We start from the raw sequence: 21,530 nt of genomic DNA, 5'->3' as shown, positions 1-21,530 counted from the left end.
CGGCGTGCAGGGAGTGTAACTTGCGACACCATACCATGTTGCATGGGGCTCCTCAACTGAGGGAAACATTTGGTCGCTACACGCCCCCTCCAGTGGAATTGCCGTATCACCGATCCTCTGTGTTCATACCAACGGCGCAAGTGTACATGGCAGCTGAAAACTCCGAGGACTGGGCCAGTGTCAGGGTGTTGCTGTGTCAGGCAGCTACGTCAACAAGAGTTGCAGCCTCCACAATCACAAGACTTGGCATTCCAACCACTGAAAGACATGGGCACAGGTTTGCAAGTATTCGGTTGCGGTGCCGGACTTATGGTAGTCGCCTCGTTTACCGGTTAAAGGCCTTAGTGACCCGTGACCTGCCCAGACGACCCTACTCAGATCCAATAATGGAGGATCCCACCGTCGCTATGGAAGCCCGACCACTTGCTGATGTCGATCCAAGGGGCAATGAATCGATCGACGTGGAAATTGGTGCTGGTCCATATGCCTACCTCAGGAGAGACGGAGTTGTGGAAACCGGCTTAGGACGTGTCTTCGCTCAGCTGACCGATTGGGGATACGTGTTTGTGGGACCAGTGAGTAGCTCGTCGCAGGAAACGAGATGAGGAGGTAAGGTAAACTACACTGTTTCGCGGGGGGCAGAATGTTCAAAGTTTCTTTGAACCCGTTTTGAAACACTGTGCGTAGCGGCACAAATAATTTTTAATCGTTGTATCCTTTTGCTTTTCTATTTGTTTACCTGGAAAGTTTGACCTTTGATCGATGCTTGTAGCTTTGTCGCTAAGCTTTGTTTATGCTGCTAAGCATCACTCAAAAGGGCAACGAACCAGTCTTGAACCGACCGTGAATAAATTAACAAGTGCGAACTCGTCTGCCCCCGCGAAAGTAAAAGTGTAGTGATAATTCGTTGTTGAACATTATTTGAACATTACTATTGAAAACACAAGTGAACATATTAAAAGCTTAGTTATTTACAGGTAAACATACAGTGAACAAGTGACACAAACAAAAACCCATCGACTCCTCAACCCATCGAAACCCAAACATACAACATAAAAGTGCATCAGAAAGAAAAAAAATCACAACACCAAACATACCTTGTACATAACATGTTTAAATATTTTGCCTTAAATCTATATTGCACCATAAAGTAATATATATTGTAAATTGAATTTCGTACTTAAATCTATATTGCACAGTCATATTGCACTTTACATTTGAAATTGAAAACTCACCCTTATTTACACCATTTCCCACAATTGAATTAAAATCTAATTTCTTTTGTAAATAATTCTTAAATCTAATTGTAAAACTTAACTACTATTTAAAACTTAAACCTAATCATAAATAATGAATTAAAATTAAAATTGAAGTTACAATTAAAATAATTGAAAATAAATTTGTTTGAATCTGAATGTAAAACCTAATTTCTCCCAGTGTTATTATTTCGAAAGGCAAAATTTTCCTTTTCAGCTTTCATTAGTTTATTCCCAAACAATGTCTCTAGATAAATTTTTTTGAAAATTTATCTTTAAATAAAAATGCATAGAAATTTTGTCTTTAGCTAAAATTCCATAGAAATTTTGTCCTTACATAAAATTTCGTAGAAATTTTGTTTTTCGATAAAATTCCATATAATTTTGGTCTTTAGATAAAATTTTATCGAAACTTTGACTTAAGATAAAATTTCTTAGAATTTCTGGCTTTAGATAAAATTTCTTAGAAATGTTGTCTACAGATAATTTTTTTAATATTTTTTGTCTTTAAAAGTTCTTAGAATTTTTGTCCTTAAATAAAGTTTCATAAAAAATTTATTTAAGATAATTTTTCAAAATTTATAATAAAATTTAATAGAAATATTGTCATAAGATAAAATTTCATGAATATTTTGTGTTAAAATAAAATTTCTTAAATTTCTCATCTTTAGATAAAATTTCTTAGAAATTTACAATTTAAATAAAATTTTACAGAAATTTTGTCTTAGATAAAATGTCATAGAAATATTGTCTTTACATAAAATTTCTTAGAAATTTTGTCTTTATATAAAATTTCTTAGAAATTTTATCTTTAAAAAAATTCATAGCAATTTTGTTGTTCAATAAAATTTGATAGAAATTTTGCCTTCATATAAAATTTCTTGGAAATTTTATCCTTAAAAAAAATTCATAGAAATTTTGTCTTTATATAAAATTTCTTGGAAGTTTTATCTTAGAAAAAAAATCATAGAAATTTTGTCCTTTGATAAAATTTCATAGAAATTTTGTCTTTACATAAAATTTCGTAGAAATTTTGTTTTTCGATAAAATTCCATATAAGTTTGGTCTTTTGATAAAATTTTATCGAAACTTTGACTTAAGATAAAAATTCTTAGAATTTGGGGCTTTAGATAAAATTTCTTTGAATTTCTGGCTTTAGATAAAATTTCTTAGAAATGTAGTCTTCAGATATTTTTTTAGGATTTTTTGTCTTTAAAAGTTCTTAGACTTTTTGTCCTTAAATAAAGTTTCATAAAAAATTGATTCAAGATAATTTTTCAAAAAACAAAAAATAATAAAATTTAATAGAAATATTATCATAAAATAAAATTTCATGAATATTTTTTGTTAAAATAAAATTACTTAAATTTGTCATCTTTATGTAACAAACTTGTTTTTATTGTATTCGACCGGTATTTGATTTTTCCAATTAATGAATTATTGATAGAAACGAACTCGAGGTCTGTGGTTTTTAATCTATTTTTTTTTTCTTAGCAATTTTGTCTTTTGATAAAATTTCTTAGAAATTTACAATTTAAATAAAATTTTACAGAAATTTTGTCTTAGATAAAATGTCATAGAAATTTTGTCTTTATATAAAATTTCTTAGAAATGTTGTCTTTATATAAAATATCATAGAAATTTTGTCTTTATATAAAATTTCTTAGAAATTTTATCTTTATATAAAATTTCTTAGAAATTTTATCTTTAAACAAATTCATAGAAATTTTGTTGTTGGATAAAATTTGATAGAAATTTTGCTTTCATATAAAATTTCTTGGAAATTTTATCCTTAAAAAATTTCTTAGAAATTTTGGCTTTATATAAAATTTCTTGGAAATTTTATCTTAAAAAAAATTCATAGAAATTATGTCCTTAGATAAAATGTCATACAAATTTTTCTTTAGATAACATTTTATATAAAATTTGAGTTTAAATAAAATTTCATTGATATTTTATCTTAAAAAAAAATCATATAAATTTTGTCTTTATATAAAATTTCTTGGAAATTTTGTAGTTGGATAAAATTTCATAGAAATTTTGTAGTTGGATAAAATTTCATAGAAATTTTGTCGTTAGATAAAATTTCTTAGAAATTTACAATATAAATAAAATATTACAGAAATTTTTTCTTTATACAAAATTTCTTTGCAATTTTATCTTTGAAAAATTTTCATAGAAATTTTGTTATTGGATAAAATTTTATAGAAATTTTGTCTTTATATAAAATTTCTTGGAAATTGTATCTTAAAAAAATTCATAGAAATTTTTTTATTGGATAACATTTCATAGAAATTTTGCCTTTATATAAAATTTCCTGAAAATTTTATCTTTAAACCAATTTCATGGAAATTTTATTGTTTGATAAAATTTCATAAAAATTTTGTCCTAAGATAAACTTTTAGTGGATAAAATTTCATAGGAATTTTGTCTTTCAATAAAATTTCATAAAATTGTCAATAAAATTTATAAAATTATATCGAAATTTTGTATTTCAATAAAATTTCATATAAATTTGGTATTTAGATAAAATTCCATATAAATTTTTTCTTATAAACATTTCTTAGAAATTTACGATTTAATTAAAATTGTACAAAATTTTTGTCCTAGAAAAAATTTCTTAGAAATGTTGTCTTCGATAATTGTTTTTTAGAATTTTTATCTCCAATTTTTTTCCTTTCATAAATTTTATAAAATTTATTATTTTGTCCTCTCATAAAATTTCATGAATAATTTTTGTAAAAATACAATTTCTTAAATTCTTAAAGTTTAGATAAAATTTCTTAGAATTTTGACCTTTAGATAAAGTTTTATAGAAATTTTGTCTATACATAAAATTTGCAAAAATGTTGACTTTCAAATAAATATCATAAAAATTTTATCTCTATATAAAATTTCTTGGAAATTTTATCTTTCAATAAAATTTCATAGAAATTCAGTCTATCGATAAAATTTCTTAGAAGTTTTGTCTTTACGTAAAATTTCATAGACATTTTATCTTTATGTTGTCTTTAGCTAAAATTTTATAGAATTTTTGGCTTTAGATAAAATTTCATAGAAATGTTGTTTTTAGATATTTCTTCTATAGAATTTTTGTCTTCAAAAAAATTTTCTTAGAATTTTTATCCTTAAATAAAGTTTCGTAAAAATTTTGATTAATATAATATTTCATAAAATTTTTTAAAGATAAAATTTCTTCAAAATTTTGTCTTTAATGATTTTAATGAAAAAATTTCTTCAAAAATTTGTCTTTATATTTTTTATGGATTTTTGTTTTTAAATCTCCATCTACTTCAAGGCCCTTCTGAAGGCAATGCAATACGCATATGCCCGAGGCTATTTCATATGCGTGTAAATTTATATCTGTGCAGATGCATGTATGTGTGTGTGCGTGTGTAATTCTAAGTAAAGTAGGAGTGCGAATAATAATCCAAATGCGTACTCATTTTCATGTAATAAAATGCCATCATACATCATTTTTATGACTACAATGCAGCCACATCACATCGCCAGGCAAAGGAGCAACAGCCAACGGGGACTAGGCAACAGGCTATTCAGCCATTCGGCACCCAGTCAGCATCAGCAGTTAATTCCTGCTTCTGTTTACTCCTTGTGGTCTTATTAAATTTTTAAGATTTTTCTTTCATCTGGCACTGAGTGAATCGGGGTATGTGTTTTTGTTTTTCTTATGGTTATCGAGCATAAAATGTATGTGATGTCTTTGCTTCGGGATTATTGTTATGGCTTAACATTATTTTTATTAATTCTTAAATGTCATACACGCATACACCCACGCACACACACTCCCAGATATTCATTCAGCCATGCATGTCGAATTCGTACTCGTATAGCGAATCTTTCAAAGGCCCACAATCATATAAATGGTTATGGCAACTGATTTTTGAGTTGTATTTTGTGAAAGAAATAATGAGACTTTTTCGTGTACTAATTAATTTGGGTTTTCTCGAAGCCTTAGAGAAAAATTGCAGGTGGAGATACTTTTGAAAAGAAATGACATGGATATTCGCATTTTCGTGACATATTTGGGATTTTTATTTTATAGCTTCAGGTATGAATGGTGAATTCATTAAGACACTGGATTTTTGCACAACGAAAAATAACAAAAAAGAACCAATGAATTGAGATTTTGTTCCTATGGATTTAATATCCTTTAATTGTGTGCCAAATATAATATAAGCAAATAATTGTGAATATTATTGTGAATTATAGAATTTCACGGAAATTTTGTTTTTGACTTAAATTTCATGCAAATGTTGTCTTTCGATAAAAGTTAGAAATTTTGTGGTTAGGTAAAATTTTATCTTTAGATTAAATTTTATAGAAATATTTTGTTTTATTGTATTCTTCTTCAATATTTATAGAAATTTTTACTTTTTACAGAAATTTTGTCTTTAGGTAAAATTTCACGAAAACTTTCGTGAACATTTTATTTTTCGATAAAATTGTATGAGATTTTGAATTTACGTTACATTGTATAGGAATTTAGTTTTTAGTAAACATGTATAGACATCGTTAGATACAATTTCATAAAAATTTTATCTTTATATAAAATTTTTTCTTTTTATAAAATTTCATAAAAATTTTGTTTTTAGATACAAATTCGTTCAGATTTTTTCTTTAAATAAAATTTCATAGAAATTTTGTCCTTAGATAAAATTGTATAGAAAATTTATCGTTAGATAACATTTCATAGAAATTTTGTGTTTAAATAAAGTTTAAAAGAGAGTCTCTGTTTAGGTAAAACTTCATACAAATTTCAGCTTTAGATAAAATTTCATAGAAATTTTGTCTTTAGATAAAATTCTTACAAATTTTGTTTTTAGATAAAATTCTTAAAAATTTAGTATGTACATAAAATTTCTTAGAAATTTTGTCTTAAGATGAAATTTCATAGAAATTTTGTCTTTAGATAAAATTTCATTGAAATTTCCTCTTTAGATAAAATTTTATAGAAATTTTGTCTTTAGATAAAATTTCATAGAAATTTTGTCTTTAAATAAAATTTCATAGAAATTTTGTCTTTAGATAAAATTTCATAGAAATTTTGTCTTTAGATAAAATTTCATAGAAATTTTGTCTTTACATAAATTTTAATGGAAATTTTGTCTTTAGATAAAATTTCATAGAAATTTTATATACAAATAAAATTTCATAGAAATTATGTCTTTAGATAAAATTTTAGAGAAATTTGTCTTTAGAAAAAATTCAGATAAATTTGACTTTAGATAAAAGTTCATAGAAATTTTGTCTTTAGATAAAATTTCATAGAAATTTTGTCTTTAGATAAAATTGTATAAAAAATTCGTCTTTAGATAAAATTGTATAAAAAAAAACCTCATACAAATTTCAGCTTTAGATAAAATTTCATAGAAATTGTGTCTTTAGATAAAATTCTTAGAAATTTTGTTTTTTGATAAAATTCTTAAAAATGTTGTATGTACATACAATTTCTTAGACATTTTGTATTTATTGTTGTTGTTTTTTTATTTCAGCTTAAAACCATACTTTTTGTATTTAAATAAAATTTCTTAGAAATTTTGTTTTCAGATACAATTTCATCGAAATTTCCTCTTTAGATAAAATTTTATAGATATTTTGTCTTTAAATAAAATTTCATAAACATTTTGTTGTTATATAAAATTTCATAGAAATTTTGTGTATATATAAAATTTAATAAAAATTTTATCTTTAGATGAAATTTCATAAAAATAGACAAACTATAGATAAAATTTCATAAAAATTTTGTCTTTAGATAAAATTTCATAAAACTTTTATCTTTAGATAAAATTTCTAAGAAATTTTGTATTTAAATAAACTTTCATAGAAATTATTTCTTTAGATAAAATTTCATAGAAATTTTGTCTTTAGATAAAATTGTATAAAAAATTTGTCTTTAGAAAAAATTGTATAAAAATTTTGTGTTTAGATAAAATTTTATAGAAAATTTGTCTTTAGATGAAGTTTTATGGAAATTTTGTGTTTAGATAAAATTATATAGAAATTTCGTCTATAGATAAAATTTTATAGAAATGTTGTCTTTAGATAAAATTTGATAGAAATTTTGTATTTAAATAAAATTTCATAGAAATTATGTCTTTAAATAAAATTTTAGAGAAATTTGTCTTTAAAAAAAATTTCAAAGAAATTCGACTTTAGATAAAATTACATAGAAATTTTGTCTTTAGATAAAATTTCAAAGAAATATTGTCTATAGATAAAATTTCATAGAATTTTGTCTTTAGATAAAATGTTATTGAAATTTCCTCTTTAGATAAAATTTTATAGAAATTTTGTCTTTAAATGAAATTTCATAAAAATTTTGTCTTTAGATAAATTTGATTGATATTTTTTCTCTGGATAAAATTTCATTGATATTTTGTCTCTGGATAAAATTTCATAGAAATTTTGTATTTGAATAAAATTTCATAAAAAATTTTGTATTTAAATAAAATTTCATAAAAATTATGTCTTAATATAAAATTTCAGAGAAATTTGTCTTTAGATAAAATTTCATAGATATTTAGATAAAATTTCATAAAAATTGTGTCTTTAGATAATATATTATAAAAAATTTGTCTTTATATAAAATTTCATTGATATTTTGTCTCTGGATAAAATTTCATAGAAATTTTGTATTTGAATAAAATTTCATAAAAAATTTGTATTTAAATAAAATTACATAAAAATTATGTCTTAAGATAAAATTTCAGAGAAATTTGTCTTTAGATAAAATGTCATAGAGATTTTGTCTCTAGATAAAATTTCAAAGAAATATTATCTTTAGATAATAGTTCATAGAAATTTTGCCTTTAGCTAAAATTTCATAGAATTTTTGTGTTTGGATATAATTTCACAGAAATTTTGTTTTGTTTCATAGACATTTCGTCTTTAACTAAAATTTCATAGAAATATTATCTTTATATAAAAATTCATAGAAATTTTGTTTTTAGCTAAAATTGCATAGAAATTTTGTCTTTGTACCTCATTCACATTAGGCTCGAAATCTTCTAAAAGTGGATTTGAAATCCCTTTTTTATAAGGGAAATGACAGTTGAAATCTAGTTAAAGTGGATTTCGGAAGTGTAATGTGAATGAGGTATTATATACAATTTAATGGAAATTTTGTCTGTATATAAAAGTTTATAGACATTTTGTCTTTAGATAAAATATCATAGAAATTTTGTCTTTAGATAAAATTTAATAGAAATTTTGTCTATCGATAAAATTTCATAGAAATTTTGTCTTTAGATAAAAGTTCATGGAAATTTTGTTTTTAAATAAAATTTCATGGAAATTTTGTCTTTAGATAAAATTTCATGACAATTTTTGCTTTAGTTAAATTTCGTAAGAATTTGGTCTTCAGATAAAATTTGATTGACATTTTGTCAGCAGATAAATTTCATAGAAATTTTATTGAATTTGTTGACAAATCTTTACTTCTTTATCAGCATTTGTAATACAGTTTAGTAGGAAATTTCTAAAATGTATCTAAATTTCATTTCAATTAAATCGAAGAACTTAAGACCTAAAACCTAATTTCATTTAAAATTCTACCTTTATAATAATTTCAAGACTCTATTACCTTCAATTTCATTAAAGTCATAATTATCATTCATAGGAATTACAGGAATTTTAATCAAAATTTATTTCCTTGCCATCGTCAAGATGAAAAATACACTGACATGGACAAATTGCAAGGTTTTCAAATTAATTTCTATTCATAAATCTTCTTTACACTCCCTTGGAAATAATCCCTCATTCTTTCTCTCTCTCTCTTTTTGGTCTTTATATATCTTCTCTGTCCTAACCTAGTGAACCCCAGGATCTTGGTCATCATCATAGTGTATCTCCATTAAATAGGAAATGACCAGAGTGTGTGATATTTATGCCATGAAATTATACCCACACAAAATTGTCAAGTTTAATGACAAAGTTGTCGGCATGCATATGAATCTTTAGAAAATTGTTTGTCTCCTTCTACCTTCCCTTCTTTTTTACTTCATCCTTGAGATCCTTTCATTATAATGCACCCACTTTGAGGTGTAAATATCAAGGTTCAGGCATTCATAAAAATGACAATGGTACTGTCCATAACTGTGCCGGTTCTTGTCATCAACAACTATCTCTAAAGGATGTCATATATGAGGGGCAGCGGGGGAAAGTATGGGAATGGCGAAAGGTAGAGAACGTTGCGTTATCTAAACTAGCATACATCTTTGCTATTGTCGTTCCATAGAGGTGGCAAAGAGCTGTAGTTTCACTATTGCCCCAGCTCTAAATTTATTGTCAGTTGTAAAAATAGCATCAACCCCCATGCTGTGTGAAGGCTAATAAATTTGATGGTGCAACAAATGAAAGAAAATTCCATATATTGGCCACGGTTATACACTCAAAAAAATGAACCCACAACGAAAGAAAATGTAGGTTAGTTTTAGAAATTTTCAACTAAATTATATTGCGAATGCGGAGAGAAATACAATTTTGACAAAATTTTCTATAGAAATAAAATTTTTGAAAAATTTTCTATAGAAATAACATTTTTCAAAAATTTTCTATAGAAATAAAATTTTTCAAAAATTTTCTTTAGAAATAAAATTTTCTATAAAAATAAAAATTATATTTATTTATATTTTTATTTATATTTATTTATTAAATTTAACTTAGCTTATATAAATAAGCTAAGCTTTATTTATTTATTAAATTTAACTTAGCTTATTTATATAAGCTAAGTTAAATTTAATAAATAAATAAATTTTTCAAAAATTTTCTATAGAAATAAAATTTTTCAAAAATTTTCTATAGAAATAAAATTTTTCAAAAACTTTCTATAGAAATAAAATTTTCACAAAAATTTTCTATACCACTAAATATTTGACCAAATTTTCTAAAGAAATAAAATTTTGACAAAATTTTTATAGAAATAAAATGTTGACAAAATTTTTTCTAGAAATAAAATTTTAACAAAATTTTCTACAGAAATAAAATTTTGACAAAATTTTCTACAGAAATAAGATTTTGTCAGGATTTGCTATAGAAACAAAATTTTGTCAAATTTTTTATAGAAATAAAATTTTGGCCAAAAAATTCTATGGAAAAAAATTACAAATTTTTCTATAGAAATAAAATTTTCTAAATAAATAAAACTTTGACAAAATGTTCTATAGAAATTAAAATTTTGACAAAATTTTCTATATAAATAAAATTTGGCAAAATTTTCTATAGAAAGAAAATTTTGGCAAAATTTTCTATTGAAATAAAATTTTCATAAAATATTCTATAGATATAAAATTATTTTTGCTCATCATTTAACTAAGGTAAAAACAGAAATTATTAAACGAACAAATGCTATGATAGCTACATCTAAATGTGAACCGATTTCTTCCCATGTCAATACGGATTGATATCATTCTTGGTGGGTTGGTAGATGCAGAAAGTCCTTCCGAACTAAGAAGTACTTCACAAGTTGCCTCTAGAAAAAAAATTGACAAAATTTTCTATAGAAATATAATTTTGACAAAATGTTCTATAGAAATAAAATTTTGACAAAATTTGACCAAAATAGAAATAAATTAAAAAAAATCTATAGAAAAAAATTTTTAAAAATTTTCTATAGGAATAAAATTTTGACAAGATTTTCTATAGAAATAAACCTTTGACAAAATTTTTACAAAAATTTCTATAGAAATAACATTTTGACAAAATTTTCTATAGAAATAAAATTTTTCAACAATTTTCTATAGAAATAAATTTTTTCAAAAATTTTCTATAAAAATAATATCTTTCAAAATTTTTCCATAAAAATAATATTTCTACAAAATTTTCTATAGAGATAAAACTTTTACAACAATTTATATAGAAATGACATTTTGTATAGAAATACAATTTTGCCAAAATTTTCTATAGAAATAAAATTTTGCTAAAATTTTTACAGGAATTAAATTTTGACAAAATTTACTATAGAAATACAATTTTGACAACGTTTTCTATAGAAATAAAATTTTGACAAAATTTTCTATAGAAATAAAATTTTGACAAAATTTTCTATAGAAATATAATTTTGACAAAATTTTCTATAGAAATAAAATTTTGACAAAATTTTCTATAGAAATAAAATTTTGACAAAATTTTCTAAAGAAATAAAATTTTGACGAAATTTTCTATAGAATTAAAATTTTGACAAAATTTGCTATAGAAATAAAATTTTGACAAAAATTTTCTAAAGCAATAAAATGTTGACAAAATGTTCTGTAGCAATAAGTGTTTGACAAACTTTTCTAAACAAATAAAATTTTGACAAACTGTTTTATAGAAATAAAATGTTGGCGAAATTTTCTATAAAATTAAAATTTTGACAAAATTTTCTATAGAATTAAAATTTTGACAAAATTTTCTATAGAAATTTTAACAAAATTTTCTATAAAAGTAAAATTTCTACAAAATTTTCTATAGAAATAAAATGTTGACAAAATTTTCTATAAAAATAACATTTTTGGACAATATGTCTACAATAATAAGATTTTGACAAATTTTTTTACAGAAATAACATTTTGTCAAGATTTTCTATAGAAATAAAATTTTGTCAAGATTTCCTATAAAATAAAATTTTGACAAAAATTTCTATGGAAAAAAATGTTTCTATAGAAATGAAATTTTGACAAAATTTTCTAAACAAATAAAATTTTGACAAAATTTTCTAAACCAATAAAATTTTGACAAAATGTTTTATAGAAATAAAATTTTGGCGAAATTTTCATATAGAATTAAAATTTTAACAAAATTTTCTATAGAATTAAAATTTTGACAAAATTTTCTATAGAAATACAATTTTGACAAAATTTTCGATAGAAATAAAATTTTGACAAAATTTTCGATAGCAATAAAATGTTGACAAAATGTTCTGTAGCAATAAAATGTTAACAAATTTTTTTAAACAAATAATATTTTGACAAAATGTTTTATAGAAATAAAAATTTGGTGAAATTTCCTATAGAATTAAAATTTTGACAAAATTTTCTATAGAATTAACATTTTGACAAAATTTTCTATAGAAAATTTCACGAAATTTTCTATAAAAGTAAAATTTCTACAAAATTTTCTATAGAAATTAAATATTGACAAAATTTTCTATAGAAATTAAATTTTGACAAAATTTTCTATAGAAATTAAATTTTGGACAAAATATCTACAATAATAAGATTTTTACAAAATTTTTTACAGAAATAACATTTTGTCAATATTTCCTATAAAAATAAAATTTTGACAAAAATTTCTATGGAAAAAAAAAATTTCTATAGAAATAAAATTTTTCCAAAATTTTCTAAAGAAATAAAATTTTGACAAAAGTTTCGATAGAAATGAAATTTTGACAAAATTTTCTATAGAAATAAAATTTTCTATAGAAACAATTTTTTTTTTTCAAGATTTTCTATAGAAATAAAATGTTGCCAGAATTTTCTATAGAAATAAAATTTTGACAAAATTTTCTATAGAAATAAAATGTTGACAAAATTTTCTATAAAAATAAATTTTTGACAAAATTGTCAATAGAAATAAAATTTTGACAAAACTTTCTATAAAAATAAATTGTTCACAAAATTGTCAATAGAAATAAATTCGTGAGAACATTCTCTATAGAAATAAAATTGTGACAACATTTTCTATAGAGATAAAATTTTGACAAAATTTTCTATAGAACTAAAATGTTGACAAAATTTTCTATAAAAATAAACTTTTGACAAAATTGTCAATAGAAATAGAATCGTGACAAAATTTTCTATAGAAATAAAATTTTCACAAAACCTTCTATAGAAATAAAATCTTTTTTTTTTCTATGGAAATAAAATTTTGACTAAATTTTCTATAAATTCATCTTTAATAATTTTTAATAATTTTAAATTTTGTTTTAGTAGAAGTTAAAACTTTTAAAAATTTTAATTTTTATTTTAGTTCATAATATCAAAGTCTCCCATTTTTTGTCTTTTGTAGAAGGTTAGATTAGGTGGCAGTCCAATGTATCAGGCTCACTTAGACTATTCAGTCCATTGTGATACCACAGTGGGGTAGAAGTCTTAACTTTCGTTTGTTGATGTAAACTACAAATATTAAAAACTTCAACACATTTACAAGGTACATTTTTTCATATAGACCACAAAATTTGATCAAAACTGCAAAATAATATTTTTTATTTTTTAGTTTTTTTTTTTGATAAAATGTTCTTCAAATTTTGGTAGATTATTTTTGGCTCGATTGATTACATATCAACCGCCCTGTATGAGTGTTGTCCTTTCATTTTTATTTGTTACTTTTTCAAACATTCTCCTCTTAACAAATTTTCTATATAACATTTTGAGCATTTGCTACAATTATTTTACATATAACTCCTGGAAGTATATATACACTATAATTTCCTTCTAGAATTTCAATAACATCTGTAGGCCCTAACGATATTTTTTGCATACATGAACTGAATTCAATATAATGAAAATTTCTCAACGACTTTCATTTCTGTGGAAATGTTTATTGCAATATAATGAAAGATCTTGAATTAATAACGAATTTCACAACAAATTATAATCACAATATGTAGATAATTACAATTAAAGGTCAATATAAAGTAACATCTGTCACAAGATTTTACACATAATTGAATAAATTTATGGTAATATAAATTAAAAAAATCATTTAATTTAATTTATTTATTTCACTAAATAAACATTTAAAATTTATTCAATTTTCACTTACCTCGTTTATATTATAATAATGTCTCTCATGCATTAAACTATTCCATTTTTTGTAAAACCACAATGATGAAGACATACAAAACGTTTATACTCAATTATTTCAATTGATATTCATACACTTGTGAGATTATTCTGTGTTCATATGGGCGATGATAGCAATCATATACCTGCTATAAATCTCTTTTTTGATTTGATTTCGTTTTTGTTTTTGTTGTTTTTAGATAAAACACCAATATACTTTTATTTGATTGATTCCAACTGTAAATGATAGTAAGAGAAAGAGCGCACACACACATGAATGTATTGTAATTTTGGGAGAAACAAAATATACACAGAGATAGAATGCCACAATATGTCAACCACAATACCAATATCAATCTCATGTCACACAATTCATTGAAACGCATAGGCACACATATAGAGTTTGGATGATATGTGTTTGTATGCATATCTTTGATTTTTTTTAGAATTGGTTTTATTTTTGGTCCTTTTGGTTTTGGTTTTACTTTTTTTTTGATAGAAACTGAACTTCAACAAAATTACAAACGTTTTAGTTTTGAGGATCTGAGCACATTACATTATCCACTGTGGGTTTATCCATAAAAATTGATGAAAATCCATTTTATGTGAATTGAATATAAAAATCTATAGAGAGAATGGAATTGTCAATGAGTATGTGTTAAATCTATTTTCCTATGAAATGGACAAAATGAAATGATTCAAGTATATGTCTAGTTAATCGTTATCGTAATCGAAATGTCTGTCCATCCAACCATCTTGCAGTCTAAAGGGCTTTGACCAAATAACCATGCATTGACAAAACTACAAGTGTAGCTTACCCAACAGAGGAAAATAATGTTTGTCAAATTTATTTGGGCAAAGCCCTATAGATTGCAAAATGGTTGGATGGACGCACGTTTCGGAATTACCACATTCCTCATCAGCATCCTCTACTTGCAGCAAAACTATCAACCAATTATCAGAATAAATTCGGTCACTTCACTAAACCCAAAGTAAAACACACTTGAACCTTCCGCAAAGTTTGTGATAGTCGACTTTTGCCGAAATAAATCTTTGTACAAACATCTGTCTTTTCTTTTGCCACTGTCAAGACATTGATTTCAGCATGGTTTTAGGCTGAAATCAAAAACAACAATAATAAACCAGGACTTTTGGGACCATATGCTAGAGATACAAAAGTAGAATATCGACTTTTTGTCAAAATTGTGGGAATCGAACAAAGAAAAACACATTTTTTGTCAAAATTCGTTTTTATACCCACCACCATAGAATGGTGACGGGGGTATAATAAGTTTGTCATTCCGTTTGTAACACATCGAAATATCGATTTCCGACTATATAAAGTATATATATTCTTGATCAGGAAAAAATTCTAAGACGATATAACGATGTCCGTCTGTCTGTATGTCTGTCTGTTGTAATCACGCTACAGTCTTCAATAATGAAGCAATCGTGCTGAAATTTTGCACAAACTCGTCTTTTGTCTGCAGGCAGGTCAAGTTCGAGGATGGGCTATATCGGTCCAGGTTTTGATATAGTCCCCATATAAACCGACCTCCCGATTTGGGGTCTTGGGCTTATAGAAATCGTAGTTTTTATCCAATTTGCCTGAAATTTGAAATCTAGAGGTATTTTATGACCATAAAGAGGTGTGCCGAAAATGGTGAGTATCGGTCCATGTTTTGGTATAGCCCCCATATAGACCGATCTCCCGATTTTATTTCTTGGGCTTATAGAAACCGCAGTTTTTATTCAATTTACATGAAATTGGAAATCCAGAGGTATTGTAGGACCATAAATACGTATGCCAAAAATTGTGAGTATCGGTCCATATTTAGGTATAGCCCCCATATAGACCGATCTCCCGATTTTACTTCTTGCGCTTATAGAAACCACAGTTTTTATTCAATTTACCTGAAATTGGAAATCTAGAGGTATTGTATGACCACAAATACGTGTGCCAAAAATTGTGGGTATCGGTCCATGTTTTGGTATGGTCCCCATATAAAACAGCCTCCCGATTTGGGGTCTTGGGCTTATAGAAACCGTAGTTTTTATCCAATTTGTCTGAAATTGGAAATCTAGAGGTATTTTAGGACCATAAAGAGGTGTGCTGAAAATGGTGAGTATCGGTCCATATTTTGGTATAGCCCCCATATAGACCGATTTCCCGATTTTACTTCTTGGCCTTCTAGAATCCGAAGTTTTTATCCAATTTGCCTGAAATTGGAAATCTAGAGGTATTTTCGGGCCATAAAGAGGCAGGCTGAAAACGGTGAGTATCGGTCCATATTTTAGTATAGCCCCCATAAGAACGATCTCCCGATTTAACTCCTTGGGTTTCTAGAAACCGTAGTTTTTATCTGATTTGCCTGAAATTGTAAATATTCTGGAATTTTGGGCTCACAAAAACGTGTATCGGATTAAGTTTTTATCGGTTCATTTGGTAATGCCTCCATATAGACCGACTTCACTTCTTGAGGGTGTAGAAGGCGCACTGATCATGAAAATTGCTTGAAACGCAATGTAAAATTTCCAGATTTTACTTCTACAAATTTAAGATTTCAAATCAAGACGTTATTTTATAATTTCCTTGCACACTTACAAGAGATGTTAATGATTCCTCTAAAACTCAAACAAAAGTGGTTCTTATAAATTCAGAATCTGATATAGTCCTCATAGGTGAAATCTTTAAAATTTTCTTCGGGAAGTGTCCTCAAGTCCTCAAGCCCTCCTGAAATTTTAAAGGAAACCCTAATATTTGGTTCATGGTGGTGGGTATTTAAGATTCGGTCCTGCCGAACTTACTGATGTATATACTTGTTATTATTCAACGTAGTCCCATTCAAGTGCGATACAACGATTATAACGACCTTCCAATTTTTTGATACCATTTTGGTAGTACTCCTTCGGTTTTGCTTCAAAATAGGCCTCAATTTCGGCGATCACCTCTTCATTGCAGCCAAATTTTTTCCCTGCGAGCATCCTTTTGAGGTCTGAGAACAAGAAAAAGTCGCTGGGGGCCAGATCTGGAGAATACGGTGGATGGGGAAGCAATTCGAAGCCCACTTCATGAATTTTTGCCATCGTTCTCAAGCTCTGTGCACAATGGACTGAATAGTCTAAGTGAGCCTGAATCTTAATCGGGCTGCCACTTTAACCTAAGCTCTGTGCAAAATGGGTGCCGCGCGAGCTCACATTTGACCAAAAACAACAACGTGTTGATGATTCTGAGCAGTGTTTGCAGCTGTTAGCTCGTAATACATCCGAGTTTTTCTGTCGATATGTGACAATGGATGAAACATGGTTCCATCACTACACTCCTGAGTCCAATCGACAGTCGGCTGAGTGGACAGCGACCGGTGAACCGTCTTGGGATGCGCATGGAATAATTTTTATCGATTATCTTGAGAAGGGAAAAACCATCAACAGTGACTATTATATGGCGTTATTGGAGCGTTTGAAGTCCTAAAACGCGGCAAAACGGCCCCATATGAAGAAGAAAAAGGTGTTATTCCACCAAGACAACGCACCGTGCCACAAGTCATTGAGAACGATGGCAAAAATTCATGAATTAGGCTTCGAGTTGCTTCCCCACCCACCGTATTCTCTAGATCTGCCCCCCAGCGACTTTTTCTTGTTCTCAGACTTCAAAAGGATGCTCGCAGGGAAAAAAATTGACTGCAATGAAGAGGTGATCGCCGAAATTGAGGCCTATATTGAGGCAAAACCGATGAAGTACTACCAAAATGGTATCAAAAAATTGGAAGGTCGTTATAATCGTTGTATCGCTCTTGAAGGTAACTATGTTGAATAATAAAAACGAATTTTGACAAAAAAATGTGTTTTTCTTTGTTAGACCGGGGACTTATCAGCCAATCTGTTAATCAAGTAAGCAAAATTCAAATTTAAATAAAAAATTGGGTCCTTAAGGTATCCTTACTTCAATTCTCCGCTTCTTTGGCTCGGAAACAATATCATTATCGTAAATACAAAATCTTTGCAACCGGGTAAGCTAAGCTAATCATAAAAACTCTTTCAATATTCTATGTATAAATTATATTATAAAATTATATTATTAATATTATTGTGCTATATTCCCTATTTGGTTGGCATACATATAAATAAATAGCAAAACCTAATAGGAGAGATAATTCCTACCACCTTATAACTCAACGTTTTTTATCATCAACTATTTGGTAGGTGTTATTTGCGAAATACATAAATTATCAAGTACTATTTAATATATATATTTCATAAATAACATATATTTATAAAGGTAATAAAGGTTGTGGAACGCACACACATATAGCCACATTCATCCACAGTAATTCAACAATGTTAACACCTAAGAGACCTCTCTATAGGCATTGAATACCATAACAAGTCACCATAAATCCAATTTCACACTCATGACACACATAAATCATTAAAAATAAACACATATGAGTGAACACATTCCTCAATACAGTGAAATACACTGAATGTTCATTTAAATATTATTGCTAGTTAACAATCAGTTTTTAGTCCTTTTTGAGGTGGCGATATATTTGCTCTTTTTCCCCATTAACAAATTTGAACCTATACACAAATTTCCATCGGAGTATCGTATCTACGAAACTCTCTTCTTAGATATTCTGACGCAAATATCATCACTCTTCTCTTCCACTCACTGTAAACTCTTGATAATGTTTAACAAAATGTCCATTGTATGATTTTTGCACCGGTTTCATTATTTTCATCATCTCATAATCATCCTGAATATTGCCTGAATCCTCTTACCGAACCTTTTGCCTTTGTTAAGTATGAGTGTTTGCGCGTGGTGAATAGGTATACAAGTAATTGTTGAGTACCCAACTGTGAGTGGGTGTTCATTTACAGGTCGGTTGGTCTCTCACTTGTTCAATGGTATGGCTAAAAACACGAGAGACCAACCGACCGACCTAGCGACGGACGAATGGTTGAACGAAAGTTCTTTCATTCATTTGTTGTTGAATGCCTGGTGCTCTCTATACTCAGTGATGACGTCGTATTTTCTTGTTGACTTCTTGCTCCCTGCCCGACAAGACCACCACCCATGGAATATCTGAAAAACTAAGGCACCACCTAATACTTTTGCAGTTCACTACACCAATACAATGAATTGCTCTACATGTGTCTGGGCTCTTCTCTACACTCTACAGGCTGTTTGAACAATGGGCGATTTTGTTTGTAAAGGGTGATTTGTTAAGAGCTTGATAACTTTTTTAAAAAAAAAAAACGCATAAAATTTGCAAAATCTCATCGGTTCTTTATTTGAAACGTTAGATTGGTCCATGACATTTACTTTTTGAAGATAATTTCATTTAAATGTTGACCGCGGCTGCGTCTTAGGTGGTCCATTCGGAAAGTCCAATTTTGGGCAACTTTTTCGAGCATTTCGGCCGGAATAGCCCGAATTTCTTCGGAAATGTTGTCTTCCAAAGCTGGAATAGTTGCTGGCTTATTTCTGTAGACTTTAGACTTGACGTAGCCCCACAAAAAATAGTCTAAAGGCGTCAAATCGCATGATCTTGGTGGCCAACTTACCGGTCCATTTCTTGAGATGAATTGTTCTCCGAAGTTTTCCCTCAAAATGGCCATAGAATCGCGAGCTGTGTGGCATGTAGCGCCATCTTGTTGAAACCACATGTCAACCAAGTTCAGTTCTTCCATTTTTGGCAACAAAAAGTTTGTTAGCATCGAACGATAGCGATCGCCATTCACCGTAACGTTGCGTCCAACAGCATCTTTGAAAAAATACGGTCCAATGATTCCACCAGCGTACAAACCACACCAAACAGTGCATTTTTCGGGATGCATGGGCAGTTCTTGAACGGCTTCTGGTTGCTCTTCACTCCAAATGCGGCAATTTTGCTTATTTACGTAGCCATTCAACCAGAAATGAGCCTCATCGCTGAACAAAATTTGTCGATAAAAAAGCGGATTTTCTGCCACTGATTTTGGTAATAAAATTCAATGATTTGCAAGCGTTGCTCGTTAGTAAGTCTATTCATGATGAAATGTCAAAGCATACTGAGCATCTTTCTCTTTGACACCATGTCTGAAATCCCACGTGATCTGTCAAATACTGATGCATGAAAATCCTAACCTCAAAAGAATCACCCTTTAGAAGCGAAAGTCGAAAGGAGAGGAATATACACATAGGGCGAAAAGTTCGACCGGTCCCTTTGGTATTGAAACTTAACTTCATAAATATGGTGGAAGAAAAGACATACACTAAAAAAAGTGAACCCTATATTTCATGGAATTATTACTTTTTAAGAAAGTTTCCATGACTTTAATAATTTTTGCGTACGTTAATTAAATTAACTAATACAGAGAAAAAATTATACACAAATGAAGCAAAAAGATTAACTAAATACGTGTCTCTCACAAAATAGTTCAAGTTGTAAATTTTACCAATAATACTTCCATCTTGAACTTCGTATGGCACTAAAGATATTTTTGCAATTTTGAACTCTAATTTTTTCCTTCAAACTACACTGGTAGAAAAAGTTTCGTTATATTAACGAAATATGTCATTAAAAGTGAGCCAATGAAACAAATTCCTTAATACAACGAAAATTTTCGTTATTATAACAAATTTTCTGTTAATTAACTTAACGTTTCGTACTGTTAACTTATATTTTCATAGTATTAATGCAAATGTTTCGTTATATTAATGACGTTGACTGAATTTTAATGAAATTTTCCTTGCGTGTACGAAATTTTCTTTAATAAGGGAAAAATAATAATTCTATCTAATAAATTTTCTAAATTTAAATTTTTTTCTTGTATTGGCCGAAAATTATTTACTTATTTTTGTGAAATAGGCGTGGCATCTGTGTTTCTAATACAGTTACTTAAAATTAATCTATTTGATTGGTAGATTAGTAAAATTCTTGATGTTTCCGTAGATTTGTCATAATCTTCCTCTCCAACTAAGAGGCACATCAAATTTGTTATATATAAAAATACATTTTGACAAAATTTTCTATAACAAGTATATACAGCAGTAAGTTCGGCCGGGCCGAATCTTAAATACCCACCACCATGAACCAAATGTTAGGGTTTCCTTTGAGATTTCAGGAGGGCTTGAGGACTTCAGGACACTTCCCGAAGATAAATTTAAAGATTTCACCTATGAGGACTATATCAGATTCTGAATTTATAAGAACCACTTTTGTTTAAGTTTTAGAGGAATCATTAACATCTCTTGTAAGTGTGCAATAAAATTATAAAATAACGTCTTGATTTGAAATCTTAAATCTGTAGAAGTAAAATCTGGAAATTTTACATTGAGTTTCAAGCAATTTTCATGATCAGTGCGCCTTCTACACCCTCAAGAAGTGAAGTTGGTCTATATACCAAATGGAGGCATTACCAAATGGACTGATAAAAACTTAATCCGATACACGTTTTTGTGAGCCTAAAATACCAGAATATTTACAATTTCAGGCAAATCAGATAA

The 21,530-nt window shown here is 27.4% G+C and overlaps 1 protein-coding gene across 1 annotated transcript in view; it reads right to left on the bottom strand.

Moving 5' to 3' along the window:
* Positions 1-21,530, bottom strand: part of IA-2 (tyrosine phosphatase IA-2) — a 317,964-nt gene that overhangs the window by 281,580 nt on the left and 14,854 nt on the right. Inside the window, exon 2 of the mRNA XM_075297408.1 lies at positions 14,019-14,275. The gene's annotated coding sequence lies outside the window, so the exon portion shown is untranslated. The remainder of the gene's footprint in view (positions 1-14,018; positions 14,276-21,530) is intronic.

Source organism: Haematobia irritans, chromosome 2 (genome assembly GCF_050003625.1).
Source record: "Haematobia irritans isolate KBUSLIRL chromosome 2, ASM5000362v1, whole genome shotgun sequence".
NCBI classification, from domain to species: domain Eukaryota; kingdom Metazoa; phylum Arthropoda; class Insecta; order Diptera; family Muscidae; genus Haematobia; species Haematobia irritans.
The sequence above is the reverse complement of the archived record's forward strand: the minus strand, read 5'-3'. Positions and strand labels throughout refer to the sequence as shown.